Source organism: Bombina bombina, chromosome 4 (genome assembly GCF_027579735.1).
Source record: "Bombina bombina isolate aBomBom1 chromosome 4, aBomBom1.pri, whole genome shotgun sequence".
NCBI lineage: Eukaryota > Metazoa > Chordata > Amphibia > Anura > Bombinatoridae > Bombina > Bombina bombina.
Genome location: NC_069502.1, coordinates 1,197,904,986 through 1,197,929,354, shown reverse-complemented (window position 1 = coordinate 1,197,929,354; position 24,369 = coordinate 1,197,904,986). Strand labels below are relative to the sequence as shown.

The 24,369-nt window shown below is 35.5% G+C and overlaps 1 protein-coding gene across 1 annotated transcript in view; it reads left to right on the top strand.

The window, feature by feature from the left end:
* GLP1R (glucagon like peptide 1 receptor) overlaps positions 1 to 24,369 on the top strand; it is a 1,017,454-nt gene that overhangs the window by 711,560 nt on the left and 281,525 nt on the right. The gene's annotated exons all lie outside the window — the stretch shown is intronic.

Sequence of the window (24,369 nt, the reverse complement as noted above, 5' to 3'; positions counted from 1 at the left end):
GCTGTTATAACCACACTTATAAGCTGGCATTGGAGTTTCAATAAATTCTGGAATTTCTGGGTTACACTTTGCAAGGATGCTCCAATGCTTTCCAATAATACCCTGTATTAAATGACTCTGCAAGTTGAATTCGCAAATGAAAACCATCCGTTGGTCATTATATTTCTTAGTTTTGCCCTTTTTAGGACCCAATAGGGTCTCTCTAGGAATAGAAGAAACTTGCTTCATATCTTTTTCAATAATGGTCAATGGATAGCCACATTCAACAAAACAATCTTTCATTTCATGTAGTCTTAAATCAAACAATTCCTCATCAATAACAATCCTACGTACCCTTAACAGTTGGATTCGAGAGAGAGCCTTCAAAAGAGCCAAAGGGTGAGTGCTGTTAAAATGTAAGATACTAGTACGGTCAGTAGACTTTCTAAATAGATATATTTTCAAAGAACCACCAGCTTTAATGACCCTAGTATCCAGAAAACCCAAATTCTCTTCAATATAAGTAAGCTTTTATATGACTTATATGACTGATATAGTTGTTCAGGTCATTAACAAAAGCAATCAGGGTCCCAACGTCACCCAACCAAACTCCAAAAATATCATCAATATAGCGCCACCAACAGGCGTCATACCGAATGAAATCAATATTGGGAAATAATTATTTTTCCTCAAACATGTTCATAAACAAATTAGCGTAGTTGGGGGCATCATTAAATCTGGCGGTTCTTTGAAAATTGATCTATTTAGAAAGTCTACTGACCGTAATAGTATCTTAAATTTTAACAGCGCTCACCCTTTGCCTCTTTTGAAGGCTCTCCCTCTAAGTCAAGGGTATGTAGGATTATTACTGATAAGGAATTGTTTGATTTAAGACTACATGAAATGAATGATAGTTTTGTGGAACGTGGCTATCCGTTGCCCATTATTAAAAAAGAGATGACGCAAGTTTCCTCGATTCCTAGAGAGACCCTATTGGCTAATAAAAAGGGCAAAACTAAGAAAAATAATGACCAACGAATGGTTTTCTTTCCGAAATTCTACTCACAGAGTCATTTAATACAGGGTATTATTAAAAAGCATTGGGGCATCCTTGCAAAGTGTAACCCAGATATTCCAGAATTTATTGAAACTCCAATGCCAGCTTATAAGTGTGTTTATAACATCCCAAAAAAATTAATTAGAGAAGATATTGGCTCAACCTCTAGTGATTGCAAACAAAAGAACATCACTAGTAAAAATGGGGGATGTTATCGTTGCTTAAGATGCTTGTGTTGCAGTAATATGATCAGAGGATCTGTATTTTATCATCCTAACACTGGCAGGAAGTATTAAATTAATGGATATCATACCTGTCAAACACATTTTGTTGTCTACCTGGTTAAATGTCCTTGTGGGCTGAGCTATGTCGGCAAGACGACTAGGTGCATAAGAAACAGAATTACTGAACACAAAAGCACCACTAGAACTAAAAATTATTCAGCCCCTGTATCATGCAATTTTTTAAAAATGTGACATGTAGTTAACCAGCTTAGGTTTCAGGTAATTTAATTTTTCCCTAGGCCTAGGAGAGGTGGAAATAGTAACTTTTGTTAAAGCAACGTAAGTCTTTCTGGATACATGAATTAGGTACCCTTGAACTCCTTGGAATGAATAGAGACTGGGATCTTTCAGTGTTTCTGTAATAGGTTATTGTAAAACGAGCTCACCATATATATTATATTGATGTCAATGAAATGTTGTTTTGTTGAAATAAACTCTAAATAGAAATTGTACTTTCAATATTGTAATTTTAGGAAAATTTGTTATTTTTTTTAAAATATATATTAAATAAATTTGTAGAATAATTGTTTCAACATCTTTGGATATGAAACAGTTAAATATTTTGTATGCACCTTGACTGCCCTCTAGTGGTATAAGGGTTTATAAGGATTAAGCGAATCATTGTATTCTATTGCATGACTGAGGGAGTTGTTCCTGATACATTGCTTGATTTTTTGTTGTGCTATATAAAGTTCTGTTTATGCTGCCACTATCTTGGATTCTTTTAATACAGTGTTGGGTTATAAGTGGTTACCCTGTGTGGCATGCAGTGGCCTGAGAGCTGGACTGAACTGTTTGTTGCTGTGCTATATCTGCCCTGTTTTGGCAGCACCTTGGATCCCCATCTGGCTTTTCCCAACAGAATGGAGGAGAAAAGGAGAGATGTGACTAAGTGATCCTGTCTCCAGAGATGCAGAGGCTCTCTGAAACTCGGCACACTGCATTGTCGACTTTGTTTGTATAAGCCGATGCAGAAGCATGTTGCAGTTCCTGAATGACGGTACTCGCAGGGAAATATTTTCTGACGCTGACTATAATCAATATACCATGATAACCTTCCTGTGAATGTGCTTCTCTCAGTATGTATTTAGTCTCCCTATGATAACTGAGGTGGAAGGCCAGGCAGGCATCACTGGGGAGTAGACTAATGGGAAATCGGTCCGTCCTTCCCACCATAGAGTGCATCACTGAAGATGACAATATAATTTAAAGATTCTGTTGTGGTCAGGTAAAGACCACTTGGTCTGGATTTTTGTAATTGTTACTGCTATAGAGGAACTCTTTGGGGCCGATTTATCAAATGTCGGGCAGACATGATTTGCTGTAGTGAAACATGTCCGCCCAACATCGCTAAATGCCGACAGCATATGCTGTCAGCATTTATTATTGCACAAGCATTTCTGGTGAAATGCTTGTCCAATGACGCCAATCGGCCGCTAGCAGGGCGTGTCAATCATGCCGATCGTATCTGATCGGGATGATTGTATTCCGCCACCTCAGAGGTGGTGGATGAGTTAAGGAGCAGGGTCTTAAGCCTCTTAACCTGAAGGCTTGCCCGGAATAAGCAGCATCCGTTGCTTAATAAATTGGCCCTATGTCTCCTTTTAAAGCCATGTGATAATTATTTTGTCTAAGAAAATATTGACTCTCTTTATTCCCGTACCTTTTATGCCTTGTGTATTTGGAAAAATATGAGGGGCTTAAACTCTTCTATTAAGATGTAAGTGTAGTGATATTATTATGACACAGTTTTAAAACTAGGGCCAATCTTAATGGAAACTGTTGCTGTATATTCCACAATTGTCCCAAAAAAGAATGCTAATAAAGTGTCAGGAAACAAGGTAATAAATCTCTGTCTAACTTATCTTTTAATGATACATTAATGTAAATCAATGAGCCACCACTGATAGCTATACAATTTGGAAACCTTACTACTAAGATTGGATTCAGCGATGCACAAATTTAAACAAATTATATTAAGGATTATTAATAAGGAATAAAGAATATCAGACGACGAAGAACAAGAATATATATATAAACCCAAAATGGACTCCTAGTGCACAGCAAATCATAGAACAATAGAAGAAATCACACCAGCTGTTATCCAGCAATATAATTAATCCATATACAAATTCACACACCATATACAAATATGCATTATATATATTGCTGTGTTACAGCTGTTGTGATTTTTGGCAACGTTTCAATCCTTACCGTGATCTCGGAGCTGTGGTTAACTGTTTTCCAAAACTAAAAAGTTGCACAAAACACTTTTTTTTTTTTTTTTAAATATTTCACCAAAAAGTTATAAGGGCTCAAAGATTTGAGACACATACATATACATTGCTAAATATGTATTTGTGTGTATATATATATATATATATATATATATATATATATATATATATATATATATATATATATATATATATATATATATACAGGTATATATATATATATATATATATATATATGTGTGTGTGTGTGTGTACCTATATATTTATGTATTCATATGTGTATATATGTATTTACAGACATATATACACATATAAAACATTAATATATATGTACACACATACATATATAAATATATATATATATGTGTGTGTGTGTTTGTGTGTGCTTTAGAGCCCTTTTCCATTAAGTAGATGAAAACATGATAAAACATATTTATGCAATATTAATATTTAATAAAGATTTTAACTATGTATTTACTGTAATTATTTTACATCTGCTAATACGAATATACTATGTTGTTTGCACAATGGATGTTAGACTTTTTTTCCAACAATTTATTCTCTCCATTAACTTCTATGGCGAATGCGAAAATGCGATACAGTTTATGCGATCTCTGGTGTTAATTTGCTTTTCTTCTTTTTTCTCCATTGATTTCTATGAGAGAATATATTGACACGCACGCGGAAACTTAAGTTAGGATTTTCGCGCTATTCGGGTTAACGCTAGTGCAAATAATAGAGCTTAAACTCTAATGGATTTAACCGCTCCACTTGTAATCTAGCCCTAAGTTTGTTACATATAAAATGTGTTTTGTCAATATTTCTGCCTCTTTGCGAAGTGTGGACATTTTTTTTATACTAAATCAATCCAAATGTATTCTGTTATCAAGCTTGCTTTGCTGTCTTATCATCCTTTGTTGAAAAGCATATTCAATAGGCTTAGAAGTTTGCAGCCACCAATCACCAGCTAGCTCCCAGTTTTGAATTGATGTTCTGAGAATATTTAAGTATGCTTTTGACAAAGGAAGAATGCATTGCAAATTTCATGATTTAGATAGAGATGTAATTTTTAAGCAACTTTCTAATTTACGGCTATTATCAAATTTTCTTTATTCTCAGGCTATCTTTAATTGAATGTAACCTTAGGAGCTGGCCCATTTTTGGTCTAGAACTTGGGCAGCGCTTGCTGTTTGGTGACTACATTCAAACACCAATAAGAAAGTGCTACCCAGGTTCTGAACTAAAAATGGGCCAGCTCCTAAGCTTACATTTTTGCTTTTTCAAATAAAGATACCACTAGCACTAAGAAAAATTGATAATAAGAGTAAATAAGAAAGTTATTTAAAAACATAATGTATGTAAGAACTTACCTGATAAATTCATTTCTTTCAAATTGGCAAGAGTCCATGAGCTAGTGACGTATGGGATATACAATCCTACCAGGAGGGGCAAAGTTTCCCAAACCTCAAAATGCCTATAAATACACCCCTCACCACACCCATAATTCAGTTTAACGACTAGCCAAGTAGTGGGGTGATAAAATAAGGAGTAAAAAAGCATACAAACAGAGGAACTGTAAATAAAATTGTGCTTCTATACAAAAATCATAACCACCATAAAAAGGGTGGGCCTCATGGACTCTTGCCAATATGAAAGAATTTAATTTATCCAGTTTGGTTTTCTTTCATGTAACTGACAAGAGTCCATGAGCTAGTGATGTATGGGATAGAAATACCCAAGATGTGGGTGACCACAGAAGAGTCACTAGAAAGGGAGGGATAAAATAAAAACAGCTATTTCCGCTGAAAAAACAAAAAACAAAAAAATAAGTCTTTCTCATAAATTTCACTTAAATTTCAAGAAAAAAAACTTAAATCATAAGCAGAAGAATCAAACTGAAACAGCTGCCTGAAGAACCTTTCTAACAAAAACTGCTTCAAAAGAAACAAATACATTAAAATGGTAAAATGTAGTAAATGTATGCAAAGAAGACCAAGTTGCTGCTTTGCAAATCTGATCAACTGAAGTTTCTTTCTTAAAAGTCCAATAAGTGGCAACTGATCTAGTAGAATGAGCTGTAATTCTCTGAGGCGGAGACTGTTCCGCCTCCATATAAGCCTTGTTAATCAAAAGCTTTAACCATGATGACAAAGAAATGGCAGAGGCTTCCTGACCTTTCCTAGGACCAGAAAAAGCAGACAATTCGGAAACTCTTCTAGCTGAAGAGATAGCCAAAAGAAACAACACTTTCCAAGAAAGTAGTTTAATATCCAAAGGATACATAGTCTCAAAAGGTGGATCCTGCAAAGCCTTCAAAACCAAATTAAGACTCTAATGAGGAGAGATTGATTTAACAACAGGCTTGATACGAACCAAAGCCAGACAAATCAGTGAATATCAGGAGGTTTAGCAATCTTTCTATGAAATAAAACAGAAAGAGCAGAGATTTGTTCCTTCAAGGTACTTACAGACAAACCTTTATCGAAACCATCCTGAAGAAACTATAAAATTCTAGGAATGCTAAAAGAATGCCAAGAGAATTTATGAGACGAACACCATGAAATATAGGTTTTCCAAACCCGATAATAAATCTTCCTTGAAACAGACTTACGAGCCTATAGCATAGTATTAATCACTAAGCGTTCAATTTTCATACCTTCAAATTTAGTGATTTGAGATCCTGATGGGAAAACGGCCTTAAAGGAAGTGGCCAAGGTTGGCAACTGGACATACGGACAAGATCTGCATACCAAAACCTGTGAGGCCATGCTGGTGCTATCAGAAACACATGTGATTGTTCCAATATGATCTTGGAGATCACCCTTGGAAGAAGAACTAGAGGTGGAAAAATGTAAGCAGGTTGGTAAAACCAAGGAACTGCTAACGCATCCAACATCTCTGCCTGAGGATCCCTCAAACTGGAAAGGTACCTGGGAAGCTTCTTGTTTAGATGGGAAGCCATCAGATCTATTTCGGGGAGACCCCACATCTGTACAATCTGACAAAATAAATCTGGATGGAGAGACCACTCCCCTGGTTGTAAAGACTGATGACTGAGATAATCTGCTTCCCAATTGTCTAAACCAGGGATATGAATCGCAGGAATTAGACAGGAGTTGGATTCCACCCAAGGAAGTATTCGAGATACTTCTTTCATCGCTAAAGGACTACAAGTCCCCCCTTGATGATTGACATATGCCACAGTTGTGATATTGTCTGTCTGAAAATGAATGAATGATTCTCTCTTTACTAGAGGCCAAGCCTGAAGAGCACTGAAAATAGCACAGAGTTCTAAAATATTGATTGGTAACCTCGCCTCTTGAGGATTCCAAACTCCTTGTGCTTTCAGAGACCCCCAGACAGCTCCCCAACCTGTGAGACTTGCATCTGTTGAAATCACAGCTCAGGAGGGATGAACAAAAGAGGCCCCTTGAACAATCTGATGATGGTCCAACCACCAGGACAGAGATAGTTGAATTTTGGGATTTAAGTATATAAACTTTGATATCCGAGTATAATCCCTGCTTTATTGATTCAGCATACAAAGCTGCAGAGGTCTCATATGAAAATGAGCAAAGGGGATCGCATCCAATGCTGCAGTCATGAGACCTAAAACTTCTATGCACATAACCACTGAAGGGTATCATCGAGACTGAAGTTTTCAACAGGCAGAAACCAAATTCATTATGCCTAGATTTAGAGTTCTGTGTTAGCCGTCAAAACCAGCATTAGGGGGTCCTAACGCTGGTTTTGGCCGCCCGCTGGTATTTAGAGTCAGTCAGGAAAGGGTCTAACGCTCACTTTCCAGCCGTGACTTTTCCATACCGCAGATACCCTTACGTCAATTGTGTATCATATCTTTTCAATGGGATCTTTCTAACGCTGGTATGTAGAGTCTTGGCTAAAGTGAGCGTTAGAACTCTAATGACAAAACTCCAGCCGCAGAAAAAAGTCAGGAGTTAGGAGCTTTATGGGCTAACGCCGGTTCATAAAGCTCCTAACTACTGTGCTCTAAAGTACACTAACACCCATAAACTACCTATGCACCCCTAAACCGAGGCCCCCCACATCGCCGCCACTCTATTAAAATTTTTTAACCCCTAATCTGCCGACCTACATTATCCCTATGAACCCCTAATCTGCTGCCCCTAACATCGCCGACACCTAAATATTATTTATTAACCCCTAATCTGCCCCCCCCCAATGTCGCTGCTACCTACCTACACTTATTAACCCCTAATCTGCCGACCGGACCTCACCGCTACTATAATAAATGTATTAACCCCTAAAGCTAAGTATAACCCCTAAACCGCCTCACTCCCGCCTCAAAAACCCTATAATAAATAGTATTAACCCCTAATCTGCCCTCCCTAACATCGTCGACCCCTAACTTCAAGTATTAACCCCTAATCTGCCGACCGGACCTCGCCGCTACTATAATAAATGTATTAACCCCTAAAGCTAAGTCTAACCCTAACACCCCCCTAAGTTAAATATAATTTAAATCTAACGAAATAAAATAAATCTTATTAAATAAATTATTCCTATTTAAAGCTAAATACTTACCTGTAAAATAAACCCTAATATAGCTACAATATAACTAATAATTATATTGTAGCTATTTTAGGATTTATATTTATTTTACAGGCAACTTTGTATTTATTTTAACTAGGTACAATAGCTATTAAATAGTTAATAACTATTTAATAGCTACCTAGTTAAAATAATTACAAAATTACCTTTAAAATAAATCCTAACCTAAGTTACAATTAAACCTAACACTACACTATCAATAAATTAATTAAATAAACTACCTACAATTACTTACAATTATCTACAATTAAATCAACTAAACCAAAATTACAAAAAAAACAAAACACTAAATTACAAAAACAAACAAACACTAAATTACAAAAAATAAAAAAGATTACAAGAATTTTAAACTAATTACACCTACTCTAAACCCCCTAAAAAAATAACAAACCCCCCCAAAATAAAAAAATGCCCTACCCTAATCTAAAATAAAAAGTTTACAGCTCTTTTACCTTACCAGCCCTTAAAAGGGCCTTTTGTGGGGCATGCCCCAAAGAAAACAGCTCTTTTGCTTGTAAAAAAAACATACAATACCCCCCCAACATTACAACCCACCACCCTCATACCCCTAGTCTAACCCAAACCCCCCTTAAAAAACCTAACACTAAGCCCCTGAAGATCTTCCTACCTTGTCTTCACCACGCCGGGTATCACCGATCCATCCAGAAGAGGCTCCGAAGTCTTCATCCTATCCGGCAAGAAGAGGAGATCCGGACCGGCAAACATCTTCATCCAAGCGGCATCTTCTATCTTCATCCACCCGACGAGGAGCGGCTCCATCTTCAAGACCTCCGGCGCGGAACATCCTCTTCTCCCAACGACTAGACGACGAATGAAGGTTCCTTTAAGGGACTTCATCCAAGATGGCGTCCCTCGAATTCCGATTTGCTGATAGGATTCTATCGGCCAATCGCAATTAAGGTAGGAAAAATCTGATTGGCTGATTGAATCAGCCAATCAGATTCAAGTTCAATCCCATTGGCTGATCCAATCAGCCAATTAGATTGAGCTTGCATTCTATTGGCTGATCGGAACAGCCAATAGAATGCAAGCTCAATCTGATTGGCAGATTGGATCAGCCAATCGGATTGAACTTGAATCTGATTGGCTTATTCAATCAGCCAATCAGATTTTTCCTACCTTAATTCCGATTGGCTGACGTCCCTTAAAGGAACCTTCATTCGTCGTCTAGTCGTTGGGAGAAGAGGATGTTCTGCTCCGGAGGTCTTGAAGATGGAGCCGCTCCTCGTCGGATGGATGAAGATAGAAGATGCCGCTTGGATGAAGATGTTTGCCAGTCCAGATCTCCTCTTCTTGCCGGATAGGATGAAGACTTCGGAGCCTCTTCTGGACCTCTTCTTGCCGGATAGGATGAAGACTTCGGAGCCTCTTCTGGACGGATCGGTGATACCCGGCGTGGTGAAGACAAGGTAGGAAGATCTTCAGGGGCTTAGTGTTAGGTTTTTTTAAGGGGGGTTTGGGTTAGATTAGGGGTATGTGGGTGGTGGGTTGTAATGTTGGGGGGGTATTGTATGTTTTTTTACAGGCAAAAGAGCTGTTTTCTTTGGGGCATGCCCCGCAAAAGGCCCTTTTAAGGGCTGGTAAGGTAAAAAAGCTGTAAACTTTTTATTTTAGATTAGGGTAGGGCATTTTTGTATTTTGGGGGGCTTTGTTATTTTTTTTAGGGGGCTTAGAGTAGGTGAAATTAGTTTAAAATTCTTGTAATCTTTTTTTATTTTTTGTAATTTAGTGTTTGTTTTTTTTTGTAATTTAGTGTTTGTTTTTTTGTAATTTAGTTTAGTTGATTTAATTGTAGATAATTGTAAGTAATTGTAGGTAGTTTATTTAATTCATTTATTGATAGTGTAGTGTTAGGTTTAATTGTTACTTAGGTTAGGATTTATTTTACAGGTAATTTTGTAATAATTTTAACTAGGTAGCTATTAAATAGTTATTAACTATTTAATAGCTATTGTACCTAGTTAAAATAAATACAAAGTTGCCTGTAAAATAAATATAAATCCTAAAATAGCTACAATATAATTATTAGTTATATTGTAGCTATATTAGAGTTTATTTTACAGGTAAGTATTTAGCTTTAAATAAGAATAATTTATTTAATAAGATTTATTTTATTTCATTAGATTTAAATTATATTTAATTTAGGGGGTGTTAGTGTTAGGGTTAGACTTAACTTTAGGGGTTAATACATTTATTATAGTAGCGGCGAGGTCTGGTCAGCAGATTAGGGGTTAATACTTGAAGTTAGGGGTCGGCGATGTTAGGGAGGGCAGATTAGGGGTTAATACTATTTATTATAGGGTTTTTGAGGCGGGAGTGAGGCGGTTTAGGGGTTAATACATTTATTATAGTGGCGGCGAGGTCCGGTCGGCAGATTAGGGGTTAATAAGTGTAGGTAGGCAGCGGCGACGTTGGGGGGCAGATTAGGGGTTAATAAATATAATATAGGGGTCGGCGGTGTTAGGGGCAGCAGATTAGGGGTACATAGCTATAAAGTAGGTTGCGGCGGTGTACGGAGCGGCAGATTAGGGGTTAATAATAATATGCAGGGGTCAGCGATAGAGGGGGCGGCAGATTAGGGGTTAATAAGTTTAAGGTTAGCGGTGTTTAGACTTGGGGTACATGTTAGGATGTTAGTTGCAGACTTAGGAAGTGTTTCCCCATAAGAAACAATGGGGCTGCGCTAGGAGCTGAACGCTGCTTTTATCGTGCATGAGCACGTTTTTGAAGCTGGCCGCATCTGTAAACAACGCTGGTATTGAGAGTTGCAGTGGCGGTAAATATGCCTGTACGCTCCCTTTTTGGAGCCTAACGCTGCCCTACAGAGAACTCTAAATACCAGCGTTGTTTAAAAGGTGGGGGGGGGAAAAACACGCGTAGCTAACGCACCCCTTCTAACGCAAAACTCTAAATCTAGGTGTTAGTCTCTTGTCTGTTAAGGATAGAGTCATGGACACTGAATCTATCTGGAAACCTAAAAAGGTGCCCCCTGTCGGAGTAATCAAGGAACTCTTTGGTAAATTGATCCTCCAACCATGTTTTCGAAGAAACAACACAAGTTGATTCGGGTGAGATTTTGCTAAATGAAAAGCTTGAGCCAGTACCAATATATTGTCCACATTAGGAAACACCGCAATACCCTGCTCTCTGATTACAGATAGAAGGGCACCAAAAACCTTCGAAAAGATTCTTGGAGCTGTTACTAGGTCAAATGGAAGAGCATCAAATTGGTAATGCTTCTCTAGAAAAGAGAATCTCAGAAACCGATAGTGGTCTGGATGAATCGGAATGTGAAGATACGCATCCTGTAAGTCTATTGAGGACATGTAATGACCTTGATGAACAAAAAGCAGAATAGTCCTTATAGTCACCATCTTGAAAGTTGGGACCCTTACAAATTGATTAAAAAACTTCAGATCCAGAACTGGTCTGAAAGAATTTTCCTTCTTCGGGACAATGAATAGATTTGAATAAAAACCCAGACTCTGTTCCAGAAGTGGAACTGATACAATTACACCTGAAAGCTTTAGATCTGAAACACACTTCAGAAAGGCCTGAGCTTTCACAGACTTTGTTGGGATGTGAGAGAGAAAAAATCTTCTCACAGGAGGTCTTAATCTGAAACCTATTTGATACCCCTGAGAGACAATATTCTGAATCCAATGATTCTGAATGGAACCTGCCCAAACGTCTTGAAATAACTTCAATCTGCCCCCCACTAGCAGAACTGGATTGAGGGCTGCACCTTCATGCAGACTTGGGGGCTGGCTTTGGTTTCTTATAAGGTCTGGATTTATTCCAACTAGGAACCAAACAAATTATTACTCTGAAATGATAGAGATAGCAACCTAGACCTAAGGTTGATGCAGCCGCAACATCAGCCATAGAAATGACAGGTCTGAGAATATAGCCAGAATGCAAATAAGCTTTCCTTAGATAAGATTCAATCTTCCTATCTAAAGGATCCTTAAAAGAAGTACTATATCCCATAGGAATAGTATTATGTTTAGCAAGAGTAGAAATAGCCCCATCAACCTTTTCCCTAAAACTCTAATTTAGCCACTGGCAAAGGATACCACTTTTTAAACCTTTAAGAAGGAACAAAAGAAGTACAAGGCTTAAACCATTCCTTAGCAATCACATCAGAAATAGCATCAGGAACAGGAAAATCCTCAGGAGTAGATACAGGAGGTTTATAGACAGAATTTAAACATTTACTGGATTTATTATCAAGAGGACCAGACTCCTCAATATCCAAAGTTATCAACACTTCTTTTAACAAAGAACGAATATAATCAATCTTTAAAAGAGAAGATGATTTATCAGTTTCAATGTCTGAAGTAGGATCTTCTGAATCAGAGAGATCCTCATCAGAGGAGGATATATCAGTATGTTGTCGGTCATTACAAATTTCATCAGTACTATGAGAAGTTTTAAAAGACCTTTTACGTTTATTTGAAGGCGGTATAGCAGCCATTGCCTTCTGTATTGCATCAGCAATATAATTTTTCATATCAAAAGGGATATCATGTACTTTAGATGTTGAAGGAACAACAGATACTGTACTAGCACTAATAGAAACCTTTTCTGCATGCAAAAGCTTATCATGACAACTGTTACATACTACAGCTGGAGATATAATCTCCACTAGTTTACAACAGATACACTTAGCTTTGGTAGAACCATCTTCAGGCAGCATGGTTCCTACAGTAGTTTCTGAGACAGGATCAGATTGAGACATCTTGTAAAATGTAAAAGAAAAAATAACATTTATACAGAAATATCTTATTTCCACATACTGTATAGCAGTTTCAGTAATGAGAAAAAAAGCAAATGCTAAAATTAGCAAAAAAAAGCAAATAGCATAGCCCTCTGAGCATAAAGAAAACAAGGAGCATATAGGAAGTGAGGTAAAATAAAACTAAAAATGTTTTAATTTTTTTTGGCGCCAAGTATGACGCATGACGCAAAAGGAAGTTGAGAAATTTCTTGGTGCCAACAAACATACGGAAATGACACGACACGTCATAATAAACACAATTTTGCACCAAACAACCTAGCGTCAACTAAGACGCAGGAAATGATGAACTTGCGTCATTACAGACGCACATTCATGCCAAAAAATTCTCACACCAAGAATGACGCAATAAATAACAGCATTTTGCGCCCGCGCGAGCCTAATTTGCCTGCAAGTTTTAAAGAAAAAACAAGTCAAATGAAAAAAAGACTATACCCCAGGTAAGACAAACTTCCTAAAACATGATTCCCATAACGAAACTGCCAGACTGCAAAGGGAAATACACATAGACCTGACTCATGGCAAATATAAGTAAAATACATATATTTAAAACTTTATACATAAAGCGCCAAACCATAGCTGAGAGTGTCTTAAATAATGATACATACTTACCGAAAGACACCCATCCACATATAGCAGATAGCCAAATCATTACTGAAAGCTATCAGCAGAGGTAATGGTATATAAGAGTATATCGTTGATCCGAAAAGGGAGGTAGGAAATGAATCCCTACGACCGATAACAGAGAACCCTTGAAAAGATTTCCCGTGAGGGAAACCATAAAATCAAATAGGCGATACTCTCGTCACATCCTTCTGACAAAGACTGTACCCTGAGAGGAATTGGGCTTAAGAATGCTGAGAAGCGCTTATCACAGAAGAAATCACAAAGATCAAGCACAAACTTACTTCACCACCGCTATAGGAGGCAACATTTGTAAAACTAAATTGTGGGTGTGGTGAGGGGTGTATTTATAGGCATTTTGTGGTTTGGGAAACTTTGCCCCTCCTTGTAGGATTGTTTATCCCATACGTCACTAGCTCATGGACTCTTGCCAATTACATGAAAGAAATTGCCTGCTCTATCTGAATCATGAAATTTAATTTTGACTATACTATTCCTTTAAAACTGCATTCAATTCATTAATGGACTTTACGGTCCATCTAAATGTCTTTTTTCATGCAACTTTATAATCTTTTGAAACTTTTTTTTTAATAAATAAAGTAGTATGTGCAGACATTATCCTGATGCTAATATGTTGTTTACTGATTGTATTACTTGTCTCTCTTTAGTATGTATATAATTAGGAAAATGTCTAATTCTCTAAATGTACAATAGATAGATAAATATTATTTTACTAAAACAAGTAAGAGAGTTGGTGCCCTAGGGCTTTTCTGGTCTCTAATTGTCTGTTTAAACCAATATGATACAAGCCTTGAAGTCCTATTTTGTCGCTGAGATTGATTCTGATGATTAGATGTTAATGGGATTGCTGTTAAACTAATGTTCTCACGCCTCAGGGAGGTCTGTATGAGCACAGAACCCCATTATACAATGCTCATAAAAATACCAGCATCAACATTTAAATGGATATAAATGAATTCTGTGAATTACTTGCAAACTTAGTTCAGATGCAAAAAAAATAGTTTTTATGCAAACTTATTAAAATCAAATGATTGTTAGAATGTGTTGTACTATTGCATATAACCTAGTTTCTCAACCTGTTGTATGTGAACCCCTGGGTGTACAAGGGGTACTCCAAGTATTGCCTTTCATTATTGTTTTTTTCTGAATGTAGATATAGTAAAAATATTACAGAAAGCTTTGTTTTTCATTTATTCCCTCAAGCAGTCCTAAGAGGACAGATTGTATTGCACTGCCTATGATGATACATTAATTCCCCACAAATTGGTAAAACCCTAGATTCTAGATTATTAGTGACATATTATTTACCGTATCATGCACTAAAGTGCCTATAAGAGTTTATATTCCTGTTTTTTAATGTAAGACACACACTAAAGATCCACTAAAGTCAATACTAAAGTTTCTTGATTCAGATAAAGCAATATACTTCCATTATCACAGCATATACATTTTAATTTAAATGCACACTTTCTGAGGTTCCAGAGCCTAATGAGCATGTGCAAAGTGCACAGTCTATATGTATATGCATTTTGTGATTGGCTGATGGCTGTCACATGATATGGAGAGAGGTTAAATTGGAAAATCTTTGAAATTTGCTAGAAAATATTCTACTGCTAATTTCAAATTCAAATTAAGTGCTTTTGCATTGTCTTTTATTATGTAATTGTCAGTTATTAATATCTACTGTATTTAGTAGTCTTTTAATTGTATACAATTATTAATATTAATGGACTATCTCTGCTGTATGTGTTTATTATTCTCCTAATATTTTCCAAAGAGTAAATTCTTAAAAACGTAAAACAAATTTCTGATTTCTGTATATTTGTTTGGTTAAAGGGACAGTCAAGTCAAAATGAAACTTTCATTAATCAGATAGAGCAGCAATTTTAAGCAACTTTCTAATTTATTCCTATTATACATTTTTCTTCGTTCTCTTGGTATCTTTATTTTAAAAAGCTGGAATGTAAGCTTAGAAGCCGGCCCATTTTTGGCTCAGCACCTGGGTAACACTTTCTGATTGGTCTCTAAATGTAGATATCCAATCAGCAAGCGTTAGCCAGGTGCTGAGCCAAAAAACGGGCCGGCTCCTACACTTTTCAGCTTTTTTTTTTAATAAAGATACCAAGAGAACAAAGAAAAATTGTTAAAAGGAGTAAATTAGAAAGTTGCTTAAAATTGCATGCTCTATCCGAATCACACATATTTTTGACTAGACTATCCCTTTAATAAATCTGATACAAACTTGTGAAACCAAGTGAAACATGTGATCCAATTTTTGCTCATGTGAAAGCTACAGATCATTAAAGGGACAGTCAAGTCCAAAAAAAAACTTTCATGTTTTAAATAGGACATGCAATTTTAAACAACTTCCCAATTTACTTTTATCACCAATTTTGCTTTGTTCTCTTGGTATTCTTAGTTGAAAGCTAAACCTAGGAGGTTCATATGCTAATTTCTTAGACCTTGAAGACTGCCTCTAATCTGAATACATTTTGACCACTAGAGGGCATTAGTTCACATGTTTCATATAGATAACTGAGTTCATGCACGTAAAGTGACCTAGGACTGAGCACTGATTGGCTAAACTGCAAGTCTGACAAAAGAACTGAAATAAGGGGGCAGTCAGCAGAGGCTTAGATACAAAGTAATCACAGACGTAAAAAGTGTATTATTATAACTGTGTTGGATATGCAAAACTGGGGAATGGGTAATAAAGGGATTATCTTTCTTTTTAAACAACAAAAATTCTGTTGTTGACTGTCCCTTTAATATTTGTGTCACAGTTGGGGTACATAGGAAACAACTGTATGGCTACAGGGGTACTTGCCACAACAAGGTTGAGAAACACTGGCTGTGTGTAACTGGTTTACCAGTTCTATGCTTCTCAGGAAGGGTAAAGCTTTGTGCTATTTTTACTGTATGTTTAACAATGAAATGCTCTGACATATTAATGCCCAACTCCCTACTATGAGGAGGCTCAGATCAATATCTTCAGAGCCTTGAAGACCACATACAAATGTATTAGATACACAAATAATAAGGTTAGAGTTAAGTAAGGTAGCAAGGTACCCTCATTCTCCTGTTCTGCTAGCCAGGGGGCTTTTTCAGTCGGTGCAGCATTGTTTGCCATCCAACCAGAAGTCGCCAAAACACAGAGTATTTTTCCCAGGCTCATCACTCGGCCATCCCTTTATGAAGTATATACGTTTTGCACTTTAAGGCCTAGATTACAAGTGGAGCGCAAAATTGCAATTTTGTGAGCGCAATATTTTCGCTTCACTCAGTAATACCAGTTCACACAAATGCAATGCGAATGCGACCTCTCGTTCGTGTTGCCTGGAAGCTTTGTGCTCACAAGAAGCGGCGCTTCCATAGGCTCCCGATGGGAGCCTCATTCTAATGTCATGAGATACGGCAAAGAACCTAGAGTAGTGCAGGGGGTAAGCCGCACAGCGTTGGGCAGCATATTAAATATATATATATATATATATATATATATATATATATATATATATATATATATATATATATGTATATGAATATATACACTGTATATATATTTATGTGTTTAAATGTGTATATACACATATTAACACACAAATATATATGTATATACGCATACTAACACATAAATATATATGTATATACACATACTAACACATAAATATATATGTATATACACATAGTAACACATAAATATATATGTATATACACATAGTAACACATAAATATATATGTATATACACATAGTAACACATAAATATATATGTATATACACATAGTAACACATAAATATATATGTATATACACATAGTAACACATAAATATATATGTATATACACATAGTAACACATAAATATATATGTATATACACATAATAACACATAAATATATATGTATATACACATAGTAACACATAAATATATATGTATATACACATAGTAACACATAAATATATATGTATATACACATAGTAACACATAAATATATATGTATATACACATAGTAACACATAAATATATATGCATATACACATACTAAGACATAAATATATATGTATATACACATACTAACACATAAATATATATGTATATACACATAGTAACACATAAATATATCTGTATATACACATACTAAGACATAAATATATATGTATATACACATACTAACACATAAATATATATGTATATACACATACTAACACATAAATATATATGTATATACACATAGTAACACATAAATATATCTGTATATACACATACTAACACATAAATATATATGTATATACACATACTAACACATAAATATATATGTATATACACATATTAACACATAAATATATATGTATATACACATAGTAACACATAAATATATAGGTATATACACATACTAACACATAAATATATATGTATATACACATAATAACACATAAATATATTTGTATATACACATAATAACACATAAATATATATGTATATACACATAGTAACACATAAATATATATGTATATACACATAGTAACACATAAATATATATGTATATACACATACTAACACATAAATATATATGTATATACACATAGTAACACATAAATATATCTGTATATACACATAGTAACACACAGATATATATGTATTTACAAATAGTAACACATAAATATATATGTATATACACATAGTAACACACAGATATATATGTATTTACACATAGTAACACATAAATATATATGTATATACACATAACACATAAATATATATGTATAAACACATAGTAACACATAAATATATATATGTATATACACATAATAACACATAAATATATATGTATATACACATATTAACACATCAATATATATGTATATACACATAATAACACATAAATATATATGTATATACACATATTAACACATAAATATATATGTATATACACATAATAACACATAAATATATATGTATATACACATAATAACACATAAATATATATGTATATACACATAATAACACATAAATATATATGTATATACACATAGTAACACATAAATATATATGTATATACATATACTAACACATAAATATATATGTATATACACATACTAACACATAAATATTTTTGTATATAAGCATATACAGGGAGTGCAGAATTAGGCAAGTTGAATTTTTGAGGATTAATTTTATTATTGAACAACAACCATGTTCTCAATGAACCCAAAAACCCATTAATATCAAAGCTGAATAGTTTGGAAGTAGTTTTTAGTTTGTTTTTAGTTATAGCTATTTTAGGGGGATATCTGTGTGTGCAGGTGACTATTACTGTGCATAATTATTAGGCAACTTAACAAAAAACAAATATATACCCATTTCAATTATTTATTTTTACCAGTGAAACCAATATAACATCTCAACATTCACAAATATACATTTCTGACATTCAAGAACAAAACAAAAACAAATCAGTGACCAATATAGCCACCTTTCTTTGCAAGGACACTCAAAAGCCTGCCATCCATGGATTCTGTCAGTGTTTTGATCTGTTCACCATCAACATTGCGTGCAGCAGCAACCACAGCCTCCCAGACACTGTTCAGAGAGGTGTACTATTTTCCCTCCTTGTAATTCTCACATTTGATGATGGACCACAGGTTCTCAATGGGGTTCAGATCAGGTGAACAAGGAGGCCATGTCATTAGATTTTCTTCTTTTATACCCTTTCTTGCCAGCCACGCTGTGGAGTACTTGGACGCGTGTGATGGAGCATTGTCCTGCATGAAAATCATGTTTTTCTTGAAGGATGCAGACTTCTTCCTGTACCACTGCTTGAAGAAGGTGTCTTCCAGAAACTGGCAGTAGGACTGGGAGTTGAGCTTGACTCCATCCTCAACCCGAAAAGGCCCTACAAGCTCATCTTTGATGATACCAGCCCAAACCAGTACTCCACCTCCACCTTGCTGGCGTCTGAGTCGGACTGGAGCTCTCTGCCCTTTACCAATCCAGCCACGGGCCCATCCATCTGGCCCATCAAGACTCACTCTCATTTCATCAGTCCATAAAACCTTAGAAAAAATCAGTCTTGAGATATTTCTTGGCCCAGTCTTGACGTTTCAGCTTGTGTGTCTTGTTCAGTGGTGGTCGTCTTTCAGCCTTTCTTACCTTGGCCATGTCTCTGAGTATTGCACACCTTGTGCTTTTGGGCACTCCAGTGATGTTGCAGCTCTGAAATATGGCCAAACTGGTGGCAAGTGGCATCTTGGCAGCTGCACGCTTGACTTTTCTCAGTTCATGGGCAGTTATTTTGTGCCTTGGTTTTTCCACACGCTTCTTGCGACCCTGTTGACTATTTTGAATGAAACGTTTGATTGTTCGATGATCACGCTTCAGAAGCTTTGCAATTTTAAGAGTGCTGCATCCCTCTGCAAGATATCTCACTATTTTTGACTTTTCTGAGCCTGTCAAGTCCTTCTTTTGACACATTTTGCCAAAGGAAAGGAAGTTGCCTAATAATTATGCACACCTGATATAGGGTGTTGATGTCATTAGACCACACCCCTTCTCATTACAGAGATGCACATCACCTAATATGCTTAATTGGTAGTAGGCCTTCGAGCCTATACAGCTTGGAGTAAGACAACATGCATAAAGAGGATGATGTGGTCAAAATACTCATTTGCCTAATAATTCTGCACTCCCTGTACACACAAATATATATGTATATACACATATTAACACATAAATATATATGTATATAAGCATATACACACAAATATATATGTATATATATACACGCATATACACACAAATATATATGTATACACATATTAACACATAAATATATATGTATATGTATACACGCATTAACACATACATATATATGTATATACACATATTAACACATACATATATATGTATACACGCATATACACACAAATATATATATATATATACACATATTAACACATATACATATATATTTAAAGTAAAAACACATTCCCCATAGACTTCAATATAAAGGCACCCTACATACCCTCACTTTAACCCCTTATAACTGCTTTGTGCAGTTATTTAAAAAAAAAAAATAAAGATACTCATTTTTTATTTTAAGAAAGGAACTGTCAGCTTTATTTAGGGGGCAATTGAGGCACATTTTTTTTAAGTAATTGTGCTAAGCGTGCTCACTGCGGCATTAAACAGCCACTTGTAATGGCTTGTTATTTAATATACATTTAATCTAGCCCTAAATGTCTTTGTTCAATATGCAGAGCAAGATCACGTATCACACCACAGTAACATAAAATTCTATTTTACTATGGAGCTGCGCACAGATCAAGTACAGTAAAATTCTCAAACTATAACTCCGATAATTCCATTCTAATATGACTCACTCTCTACAAATTCTACTGATTTCATTTCTACTAATAATGTGTAAATGAATTAAAGTGAGGACTGAGTCAATTTTACCTTTCAACAGTGAAACATATATTAATATATAATATTGTTATATAAAATAAAGTTAAAAAGTGCAGGCTTTCAAAAAAGGTCTCAAAAAACAGGTTTCAATATATTAAAGGGATAGTAAACACCAAAAATATTATTGTTTAAAAAGATATATAATCCCTTTAATTACCATTCCCCAGTTTTGCATAACAAACACCTATAGAAATATACTTTTTACCCTGTAATTACCTTATCTAAGCTTCTGCTGACTAGCTCCTTATCTCAGATCTTTTGATAGACTTGCAATACAGGCAATTAGTGCTGACTCTTAAATAGCTCCACGTGCATGAGCACAATGTTATCTAGATGAAACACATGAACTAACGCCCTCTAGCCATAAAAAACTGTCAAATGCATTCAGATAAGAGGCGGCCTTCAAGGGCTTAGAAATTAGCACATGAGTCTACCTAGGTTTAGTTTTCAACTAAGAATAACAAGAGAACAAAGCAAATTTAATGATAAAAGTAAATTAGAAAGTTGTTTAAAATTGCATCCCCTATTTGAATCATGAAAGTTTAATATGGACTTTATTATCCCTTTAAATGATGTTAGCAGATAAAGTAGAGAACATAAAGGTTTTTCCTTTAGTGTATAAAAGTAACCTAGATAATGAGACATTTTAATGTAACCAATATGTTTTATTAAAGGGACACTAAACCAATTTTTTTTCATGATTTGGACAGAGAAAGCAATTTTAAGCAACTTTCTAATTTACTCCTATTATCAAATTTTCTTTGTTCTCTTGGTATCCTTATTTGAATAGTAGTAATGAAAGCTTAGGAGCAGGCCCATTTTTGGTTTAGCACCTGGGTACTGCTTTCCGATTGGTTGCTAAATGTATCCATCAATCAGCCAGCACTATCCAGGGGCGGAACCAAAATTTTTATTTTGCAGCAACCATTGGATCTGGAGTGAGCCAGCTGGTGGGCTCTGATCTATCCAGCCTGCCTGACTTGCACTGCCACATAGTGCACCACTTTTGTGAGTATCATTCTGTTGAGTGATGTACTGATACAATTTCCAACAATCGTTGTGATCTTCTGCACCATTGGAGCGCCTTTTTCTGTTTTTTCATAAAGTGGTTAATTGTATAGGTAAAATTCCGCTTGAGCACAGCTATTGAACAAAACACGGTCAGTGATTGGCTGATTGTTCCATTGCTGCTCTTGATTGGCTAACGAAAAGATTTCTGCTATGAAGCTGCAATGAGTGTGAATTTCCCTTTATGTTTAAATCTGCTGCCCTCTTCCAGGAAGTTGTCAATGGGAAGAAGGTTTGCCTTCCAACATGACCCAAAGCACACAGCAAATATGACCACACAGTGAATGAAGGAGAAAAAAGTGAATCTCCTTGCATTGCCTAGTCAGAGCCCAGAACCCATTGAATATCTGTGGCATGACTTGAAGACTGCAGTCCACCAAAGTCCACCAACGGTCACCATCAAATGTAAAGGAACTGGAGCAGTTCTGCAAAGAAGAATGGGCAAATGTTGCACAGTCTAGATATACAAAGTTAGTAGAGACAAATTCCAACAGACTAAACGCTGTAATTAAAGCAAAAGGTGGTTCAACAAAATACTGACAGAAGGGGTGATCCTTTTTCCAACTCAGTGTTTCTGTTTTCGAATTGTCTTTATTTTTGCCTGACATGTTGGTGTAATATCTTTCACCTGGATGTTATAAGTTGCATTAAGTAATTACAACTGGATAAGCAAAAAATGTGTCTGTCTTTATTCCACGCTGAAAAACAACAAAATGTGATTATTTTTCAGGGGGGGTGATTATTTTCAATACCCACTGTATAAACCTATATACACATATAAACTCATAAATACTTGTGTATACACTTATATACACATATATACACATACAAACACATAAATACTCATGTATACACTTATATACACATATAAACATATAAATACTTGTGTATACACCTATATACACATATATACACTTATATACACATATAAACTCATAAATACTTGTGTATACACTTATATACACATATATACACATACAAACACATAAATACTCATGTATACACTTATATACACATATAAACATATAAATACTTGTGTATACACCTATATACACATATATACACTTATATACACATATAAACACATAAATACTCATGTATACACTTATATACACATATAAACACATAAATACTCGTGTATACACTTATATACACATATAAACACATAAATACTCGTGTATACACTTATATACACATATAAACACATAAATACTCATGTATACACTTATATACACATATATACACATATATATATACACATATATACACATATAAACACATATAAACACATATATACACATATATACACATATATACACTTATATACACATATATACACTTATATACACATATATACACATATATACACTTATATACACATATAAACACATAAATACCCGTGTATGCACTTATATACACATATATACACTTATATACAGGGAGTGCAGAATTATTAGGCAAATGAGTATTTTGACCACATCATCCTCTTTATGGATGTTGTCTTACTCCAAGCTGTATAGGCTCGAAAGCCTACTACCAATTAAGCATATTAGGTGATGTGCATCTCTGTAATGAGAAGGGGTGTGGTCTAATGACATCAACACCCTATATCAGGTGTGCATAATTATTAGGCAACTTCCTTTCCTTTGGCAAAATGGGTCAAAAGAAGGACTTGACAGGCTCAGAAAAGTCAAAAATAGTGAGATATCTTGCAGAGGGATGCAGCACTCTTAAAATTGCAAAGCTTCTGAAGCTTGATCATCGAACAATCAAGCGTTTCATTCAAAATAGTCAACAGGGTCGCAAGAAGCGTGTGGAAAAACCAAGGCGCAAAATAACTGCCCATGAACTGAGAAAAGTCAAGTGTGCAGCTGCCAAGATACCACTTGCCACCAGTTTGGCCATATTTCAGAACTGCAACATCACTGGAGTGCCCAAAAGCACAAGGTGTGCAATACTCAGAGACATGGCCAAGGTAAGAAAGGCTTAAAGACGACCACCACTGAACAAGACACACAAGCTGAAACGTCAAGACTGGGCCAAGAAATATCTCAAGACTGATTTTTCTAAGGTTTTATGGACTGATGAAATGAGAGTGAGTCTTGATGGGCCAGATGGATGGGCCCGTGGCTGGATTGGTAAAGGGCAGAGAGCTCCAGTCCGACTCAGACGCCAGCAAGGTGGAGGTGGAGTACTGGTTTGGGCTGGTATCATCAAAGATGAGCTT